Genomic DNA, 10,275 nt, shown 5'->3' on the forward strand with positions numbered 1-10,275 from the left:
CGCATCCAATATCATCCAATATCAATCATAATATTGTTTTATTTAATTACCCTATTAACACGACTTCGACTCGGACGGATACGGATCCAACCAACATACTAGTTCGGCACTTCGGTGCCTCATCGATAAATACTGAAGTAATAACTGCTCCCAACGCTATATAAATTTGATACTTAGTGTCTTATCGGTTAAACTGAAGTAAATTGGCACCCAGTGCCACATCGACTCGAAGTCGAAGAAATCCCTGAACTCTTCCTATCCAATGGAATGCCATTTATATCCGTCTCAGCCCGATACAGTTAATAGGGTTTAATTTCACATTTCAAAAACAACCAATATCCAATATAAAATTTTCATATAATCACATATACACATGAATATTTATTTCAATTCAAATAATTAATATATTCATAATATATATACCAATTCAATCCATTTCAATCAACTTTAATTCAATTCAATATCAAAATGCCAAATACTCACCTCAACCACTTACCATATGCATTAAATTAAAATACAACAATTAGTAACTAGGTTCGAATTATAGAAATACAAACCGTAGATTCGAGCTATTCGACACCGATTTTATCTTTCCCTTTTGAGTAGAGGATTCGATGCGACGTTAGCTCTGAATTAAAATAATTAAAATTCATCAATATAACACAATTCAATTTCATATTGAATATTTCAATTCTTACTCAATATTTGCCTAAATTCCAATTTAGTCCCTAAACCAAGGCTAATTTTTATTCTTCACATTTAATTCTATATTTTAATACAAATTCCACTTTAAACTAAATTTAACTCCTATTTTCACTTAAACCCTTAAATTTCAAAATTTTCACAATTTAGTCCCTAACTCAAAATTTACAATTTACTACAATTTAATCCTTTTCATTTCTAGTTTAAAATCTATCAATTTAATCCCTAATAGTAAAATTATTCAACATTAACAACCTTTAAAAACTCAATCAATGCTAAAATTTCAACATGGGTCGGGTAACCCTAGGTACCAAGATTCCACAAACAGTGGCGAATTTAGAGGGTACTGGCATGGGCCTCTGCCCCTAAAATGTAAAATTACTATTTAAGCCCTTAATTTTTTTAAAATTTTAAATTAGTAAAGGTAAAATTGTACTTTGGCCCCTAAAATTATAAAAATTTGATTTAATCCTTTAAATATTATAAAGATATAGACTATAAAAATTAAAATTTCATTCAAATTTCGCTTGAAAGATTGTTCTAGCTTAGCCCCACAAACTTAAAAACTACAAAAAAGGGACTAAATTGACTAACCAATTGAACTTTGAACAATTTAGAACCATAGGCGGTGTGTGTCCTTCTTTTCTTCTTTCTCTTTTCTTTCTTTCTTTTCTTTCTAATTTTCTTTGGCTTTATCTTTCTTTTTCTTTTACTAATTTGTTTTATTATACTTTAGTTAATTATTATAATATATATACATTTACTTAATTATTAAGATTTCATATTTTAACTTATTATTATAATATAGGTATAATTGCTACATTGGCCCTTTAATTAATTTTAATCTATAATTCAACTTTCACCTTATATACAATTTAGTCCTTATACCTAATTACTTTTACTTTATGCAAATTCACTTAACCGAAATCTAAGTAACTACACAACTAACTTTGTAAATATTTATTAAAAATATTTATGAGTCCGATTTAAGGGAACAGAGTCCCAGAAATGTACTTTTCGACACCCGTGACTATCGGGTAGTTACAGTGGGCCTACTTGCCAAGTTCAAGGGCCAAAAGTTACATTATCCCCCCTTTTTTTTATAATCACTAATAGAATGACTTAAATGAATAACAATTTTCAAGTTTAGGGATCAAAGTGAATAAAAAAGTTCAGGGACCAATATGGACATACTTGCCAAGTTCAAGAGTCAAAAGCTATATTATCCTTTCAATAATTAATATATATAATATATTTATATTACTTATAAAATTTTTTACTCAATTGATATATGGGTTAATTAAATATCAAATCAACAAAGAATTAAAAAATAAAAAAACACCAAATTTTATTTTAAAGATATTTATGTATTTCAATAATTTTATAATTTAAAACAAAATCTCATACTACAAATTTTTTAAAATTAAAATGCATGAGAAATTAACTTTACAGATTTAAGTTCTTTGGATGCGAGTTTGATTTTTAATGTTGATCTTATCATATTTTTATATAATTTATTTTTTCACCCACAACTTAAGTGTTACATAATATAATATCGATAATGCATAAATATGTTATTTTAAAATCTTAATTAAGATAAACGATAATTAAAAATCAGTTAAAAACAACAAATATTATTATAAGTATTTTTATCCTTTTATGTAGGCTTAATTTACGATTTAGCCTATAAAGTATATCCATTTTTTACTTTAGTATTTAAACTTTTTTCTCCCAATTCGATGCCTAAAGTATCAATCTGCTCTATTTTTGATCCATTTTGTAACTGACTGTTAAAAAAAAATTTATTAGGCCACTTTGGCTAATGAAAAGATGTCACATGATTTTTGTAAACAAATAGAAAAAATCTCATGAGGTAATTAGATTGAATTAAAATAAGAATATTAAATTTAATTTTTTAAAAAAAATTATAATATTAAATATTTAAATATTAAAAATATGATTTATTTTGACTGGATGTTGATCAGTGTTGACCAACCGTTGACCGTGTTGCCTGACCATTGACTGATGTTGAACGGTTATTGACCTACCACATGGTGCTATTAGAATGTGTCATGTTTCCTTTTTATTTTTTAATATTGTATATTATATTGATTAAAAATGTAAAAAATCATATATAATCTATAAAAAATTTAATTTTTATAAAATTCTAAATATATAATTATAAATTTTGCAATGTCAAAATAATATATAAAATTAAAATTTGTTATAAAAATTAAAATATATATTTAAATTTCAAGTAATTGAAAAAAAACCTTGAAATTTAAATACTTTTTAGAATTTTATAAAAAATATTTTACATTTTTTGTAATAATATTATTAATTTCAACTAATTTCTTTTCAATAATCTTTTTAAAATTTTGTTTTTTTTCTAGATTTTATATATATTTGAATTTTTTATATATTTATTTCCATTTTCATATTTTTTATTGTGTATATGTATTTAATAAAATAAAATATTTATTTTTTACGTAAAGTCATCATATGGTGCTTTGCGATTAACTAACTAAAATTTACTTACGTCGATCAAAAATATAATGAGATGCATTGATAAATTATAAAATAAGCATTTATCCAAAAAATATTTAAAATTATTAACATAATGAATTGATAAATTTTAAATTGATAGTATTTTAAAATATTCAAAATTTTAATTTTTTATCTAATCATATTCTAAAGTTTCAATTTTATGTTTATTATTATTATTTAAATATTGTCGTCATCTAACATAACATAATAAAAACATGCACACGTCAAAATATGAAAAGACAAAAACGGTATTGTGTGCTCTCTCCGAAGTGGTTGCAACTTCGTTTTCACCGGATGATAACATAATATTGAAAACGACAGGTACAAAATGAAAATATAAATATATCAAAATTATATATTATAAATGGTTTAATTCTGTGAAAGACCCTGTATACTTTTAAACTTTAAAATTTAATTCATGTACTTTAATTTGAGACATTGAGTCTTTATATATATATATATATATATATATATATATATATATATATATTTTAATTAAAGTATATAATTTTAAATTAAAAAGTACAAGGACTCAATGTCTCAAAATTAAAGTATATGGATTAAAATTTAAACTTCAAAAGAGTATAAAAACCTTTGACATGTTTAATCCATATAAAATTATCTATTTAAAAAGCCTTAGTCGTAGATAGGATGACCAATTGAACTTTAACATAGGTTGCATCATGACTGCTATAACATGCAAGAGGATGTACGTTTTAGTGCACTCAAATGTATGTTATTTTCCAATTTAAGAGTTTGAGAGTTATGAGTAGTAATAGAAATTGTATAAAAATAATAATAAACAAGATGGTAAAAGTATTATACCAGTTTATGTACTATACTTTAGATAGCATTTTGGTCCCTTTATGAAAGATTGGCAAATTTGTCTCTCTATGTTAGATGGATGAGCAAAATGACCCATTCGTTAGAATTGACTATCAATTTTTATTATTTACATGACATTATTTTGTCTTATACTACATGACAACAAAAATTATAAAATAAATTTAAAAATTTAAAAATGTAAAGAATTTTAATTTTAATTTTTTCTTCATATTTTGACTTGCTTAAATTCTCATGCATATTATTATTGTAATTTTAGCTATTTTGCTTAACTTAAAAGTTGCACCTTTTGAGAGGAAATAGATAATTTAGTGGCAACTTTGAGATTTAGTTTATGTATTAAATTAGGTGCTATCGTTTCTTTTATTTTAAAATTTTAATTCAATCATTAATATTATTAATATATTTTGTAAAAGTTTATCAATTTCCCATGTAGATTAAGTGTCTTTACATAATATGACATATGATTAATGAAAAAAAAACATGTTAACCTAACAAATTTTGATGGAAACTATCGACGACGACGACAATGATTAGACTAAGATTTGTAAATAAAAAAATAAAAGGACTTAATTTTTAACTTTTATGTATAAAGACTAAATTTCAAATTTTGTCAAGATATAAAGACTAACACATCATATGTTAACCTAATACAAATTCTAATTTTATAGTAAAAACATGTTCGATCCTTAGACCACTTGTAGCGTTATTGTTGAACTTTATATAATATATATAGGAGGAATTCACATACATCGATGTAAAATTAAGATAAATTTATACTCTTTCATAATTTTTATATGATTAATATTTTAACAATTTTACCATCATATTTCATGTTTTATTCACGTAAATCATACATATCAAAATCAGAATAAATTATTGTGATGTTATTTCTAATCAAATATAAAATTAAATACTAAATAAAATGGTTTTTGATAATTGAATTTTAAAATTATATGAATTCTCGTGATTGTCCAAGCTAAGAAATGTTCATAAGTGATAGGCCTTTATTTTAGGTACATATGTATTACAATGGTTAAAATAAAATAAAATATAATCAATGCATATTTAAACTTGAAATCAAAAGTTGAGTAACACTCTTAAAAAAAAATTCTTCAAAATAAGTAGAAAAAATTTCTCCTCTTTACTAAAATTAAGTAATAAAGTAATTAAATATTACAAATTAAAGTATTTTATTACTAATTTATATAATAAAATATGTGTAAAAATAATAATCTTATCCAACATAGCATTGATGTATGCATGTATTACATTTGTACGTGATGGTATAAGTACTAATAAAATAATAATTAAAACTTTTGAAAGTTATGAAAATGGCGTGGGATACAGTAGATTCTGACGAAAAAGAAACTAAAGAATTAAATTTGAGATGACAGTGATCTATTAAAGCTGGACAAGTTTCAGTTGAATATTCCTTGTCGTCCCAACCCCACCGACCATTGCTGTTTTTTTTTTCGAAAATTACTCAAAAGGAATGATTATTTATAGAGTGATTCAAATGAAAAATCATGCATAAGAATGGCCCCAAATTTATAATGTTAGCCCGTGTGGCCAAATTCATCCGTCGCTTCATGGCTTAATCATTGTTTTTAAACGAATTACTTTTTCTTGGTTTCGTGTGACAAGCAGTATTAATATGTATTTTTTAAAATACTTTTAAAAAATATAAATATTAAGAGAGGAAAAAATTAATAGGGGTTGTCTATCTCTTAAGCAATATCGAAGAAACATAAAAAAAAAATTGGCAGTAATTTTTTTGGTGTCGCTAGGTTATTTGGCGACATTGATGTCAAATAGTTAAAAAATGTTTTTTTAAGTGCCGCCTAATTGTTTGGCGACACCAAAAACTTGTATATACCCCAACCCGGTGCTAAATTTGAATATGTTGATGTTATTGATTGTTTTTTAGTATTTTTTTTGTTGTTGAAGAGAAGAAACATGGGGAGAAATTATTGTGATTAGAAATAGGAGGAAGGGGGGGGGGAACAATTCAGAGTTCAAAACAAGGGCAAAGTTTTTTTAATTTTTTTTTTTTTTTACTAAGATAAGTGATATATTTAAGGTATGTTTGATTTAACAGTGGTCTAATGGCGCTTGGACACCGATAAATTTCATTTGCATTTTGGGAAGTACACCATCATTTTAGAAGATATCGCATTGCAACTCGAGCTCCCAGTAAACAGTTATGTAGTAACGGGTTCAAGTATAAATAGGGCTTCCAATTGACAATCGTTATGTGGTAACAAGTTCAAATTGGTTATGCTATCAAAAGAACTCAATTTCATGCCACGAGAAGAGGATGCTTTACAAACTTCATACCTATTTTAATTGTCCAAAACATGCATTAGTGGTTGGGGTAGGAGCACTCTTTAGGGGTGGTGCCGGTTACGGTGGGCAAAAATTGAAACTCAAGTTGGTGCCGATTACAGAAGATCGATGAACTCTTGTCTCACTAAAAGCACATTTATCTCACAGGATTCTTGATGGACCCAAATCAAGCAAAGTTTAATATCACGAGATTCTTGATTCAAATAGAAGATGATAGACCTGATTCATATCACGAGATTTTTGATTCAAGTAGAAGATGATAGACCTGATTCAAGCAAAGTTGAATATCACGTGATTACTACAGTAGCAATAGTGGAATGTGATTAATCCAATTACAGTGAGTATTATTATCATAAAATATAAAATGATAGTCGGGATTAATAAGAGTTCGTTCCATTATTCATATAAGTAGAAGTATGATAAATAAAACGAAAAGTTGTTGAGTTGACTTAAAAAAGAATAGACGTTGGGAAACTCCCAAAAATTATCTATATACACATCAATATGAAATAATATTGCTGACAATATTTTTTTTTAAAAAGCTGTAGCAAGAAAATAAATTTTGAATATCTTTGACATGTATTAAGTAATCAATCTTACTATAATAACTGGATGTATCATTTCAAGCATGAATGTGGAAAAAAAAAACAGAAAACAGGAAGGAAAAAATAGAACAAGGATAAAAAAAAATTGGAAAAGAAAAAAGGAAAAAGAGTGTGGTGGGCTTGTAAAAAATATCGATAAAAAAAGGGTACCTGGTCGGGGCAGTCCTATAAGGGAAAATGAATCCTTAAAAAAGGAGAGAAAAAAAGTAACGGTGAAAAAATACAGAATCGAGAACAGTAAAACAAATGGAAAAAAAGAAAGAAATAAAAAGCAAAAGGTTAAACCAAACAGGGAAAAAAAAGGAAATAAAAAGCCACCATTGTCTCACCATTCCCTCTCTCTATACTTAATGGCCAAAATTCTCTATATATTTTCAAATCTCATTTTTCACAAATATTTTTGTTCAACCATTTATAAATAATACGAATCCCACATTTGGTTGGCTTCTCCTCACGCCTAAAAAGAGTAGAACAAGTTAACGTTTTGATACGTCGGCGAGAAGCTTGAGCTTGGTTTTATTCCTCGGAGCCCATGGATAAGGTTAGAAATTTTTTTAAGGAAAAGGGATCGAAATAAAAGTTTAAAATTTTGAGGCGATTGAAGTTAAATGTTTTATTCTTAAAATGGTTTAAATAGTATAACTTTTTATTTATTTGAATAATTAAAAGACTTAAAATGAATGATGAATATTCGAAAAGGTTTAATAATGATCAAGTTTCATTGGTTTTGATTTCATTTATCATGAAAATATTTTTTTAAATGATATTATATATTATTAATATATATAGATAACAAGTAATATAGAATTTTATCTGAACCTAATTTGAACATTTAATAGTCGATATACATCCTAATATTATAATACCAATCTCATCCACAGTTTATTGAATTGCTTTTCAGTCCTTTATCCTTGCAAAAGCTTGAATGCACTGGAATTGCTTATGCTCTCTTTTCGTTTATTATTTACATTATCATGTTATTTGTTTTAGGCGAAATGCGTTAATCTTACTTGTTCTTTATGAAACTATACTACTTAGGAGAATGTCATATGTAGGTTGATGCAACATATGTACTTTGCTTGTATATTGCATTTGGTAGTTGTTTAGGATCTTACACGGGCTTGTGTTTTAATTAGTTTGACGATTGTGAGTACCTTCACTATCCGTGGGACTAGTGAAGATGTCATATTAGTAAGGTTAATGATGTTGGAGGTTTAAGGAAAAGTATTATCTGGAACTGTATGAGAATCAAAGTTGTACAGCGGAAGCATGGTGGTCAATTTGAGAAAAGGGATAATGGATTCTTCTTTTTTTTTTTTTTGGCTAAGTGATTAGCGTGTGAGAACAGAAATTTCGGGGATGAGATTTCTTTTTAGGAGGGGAGAATTGTCACATTTCAAAAATGGGATAAGTAAAATCAAGAGTAATCACACCCTGATTTATAAAAGTTATGTTTTTGTGTTTGAAAATAAATGAGTTATTGGGCTAATGGTTAAGTGTTAGAGAATTTGTCCTGGAAATCCAAGATTGAATTCCTTCCCTCGCATCAATTTTATTTAGTGCAAGTTTGCTCCAAACCTTAGCCAGTGTCATGCCTCATTTTAAGAATAAATGTTGTAAGAGTTTAAATAAAATTAAGTATTTGGCTTAGTTGTTAAGTAATGTAGCTATTCTTAGAGATCTTAAGTTCAAGCTCCCTTCCTATTGTTCTATTATTTTAGGCAACCTAGAGTAAAGTCACACCCCAATATATATATATATATATATATATATATATATGGTTAAGAATCTAGATTAACAATAAAAGAATATTAGGCTTGATGGTTCAAAAATCTAGTTGTCACATCTCAAAATATATATACTGTTAAGTGTTTAAATTAAGAAAGAAATGGGCTAAAGGCTTAATGGTTAACTGTTAGTACTCATTCCTAAATGTCCTAGGATGGAGCCCTTCCTTTTCCTTTTAATTATGTGGTTTCAACAAATATACCCCAAAATATATATGATTAAGTGTCTAAAATAAATAAGAAATGAACAATAGGCTTAATAGTTAAGCATTGGTACTCGTCCCTTAAGGTCCAAGGTTCAAATCTTTCCCTCCCATTATTTTTAATTTTTTTGGCAAATCCCTAATTGTTGCCTCTTGCTCCTAATTTGGGTAAATTGCATGTGTCATCCTTAAGGTTTATAAATCTTAGAAATTTAATCAATTCTTTCCTAATTAGAAAATTAAAATATAATTTTAAAAGATCAAAGCATAATTTTATTAAAATTTATGTAATAATATAATGTATATATAAAAAAACATGAAAGAATCGAAGGGATGGACAATAAACAAAATCCAATAAATTATGAAACTGTGGCTTTAAACTAAATAATCATAATAATAAATGAAATATCTATGATATTAAAATAAGAAAATTATATTAAATTGTAATTAAAATAAAATTTAAACACATAAATACATCAGATTAACAATACTAAATACACTACAATTGTTTATCATGGTGTCATCATCAATTCTGAGTTAGTGTAAAGTTGAATTACGACACCAACTCAATTAACAACATTATTAATATATACAATTAAAATGTATAGATGAATTAAAATAAAGTTTTGGTTGAGTGAAAATTTTTAAAATTTTCTAATATAGTTGGCATGGATTTAAATCCCACTACATGCATATTGTTAATTGTTATTGGTTTTTTTTGAACAATCTCATTATAAGTTCTGATCATATCTGCATTTTTTGACACAATGCCTAAAACTACCCATAGCCCCTCCCCAATCCTTAAATGTGTTTTAGCACACTCAAACCCACGTCCTCTTATACTAGCAACAATATCTATGCCAATCGAGTTAAGACTCAATCGAGTATTGTTATCTTTTTAAAATAAAAAGACTAAAGTACCCTAAAAAAATATAACTTCTTTTACATATGGAATGTCATATTTGTAATTTCTTAACCGAGTTGGTGCCCGATTGACTCATGACACCAACTCAAGGATTTTGTTAATGGTATAAATATACAATTAAAATGTGTATAATAAAAATTAAAATGTATAACTAAATTAAAATAAAGTTTTGGTTGAGTGATAAATTTAAAATATTTCCAATGTAATTGACATGAGTTCATAAGTATATTATTATTCTTGTTCTTCTTATTATTATTAAATTAAAAGGACTAAAGTGTCCTCGAATAATATAACTTATTTTAAATATGAAAGGT

Source organism: Gossypium arboreum, chromosome 3 (assembly GCF_025698485.1).
Source record: "Gossypium arboreum isolate Shixiya-1 chromosome 3, ASM2569848v2, whole genome shotgun sequence".
In the NCBI taxonomy this organism is placed as follows: domain Eukaryota; kingdom Viridiplantae; phylum Streptophyta; class Magnoliopsida; order Malvales; family Malvaceae; genus Gossypium; species Gossypium arboreum.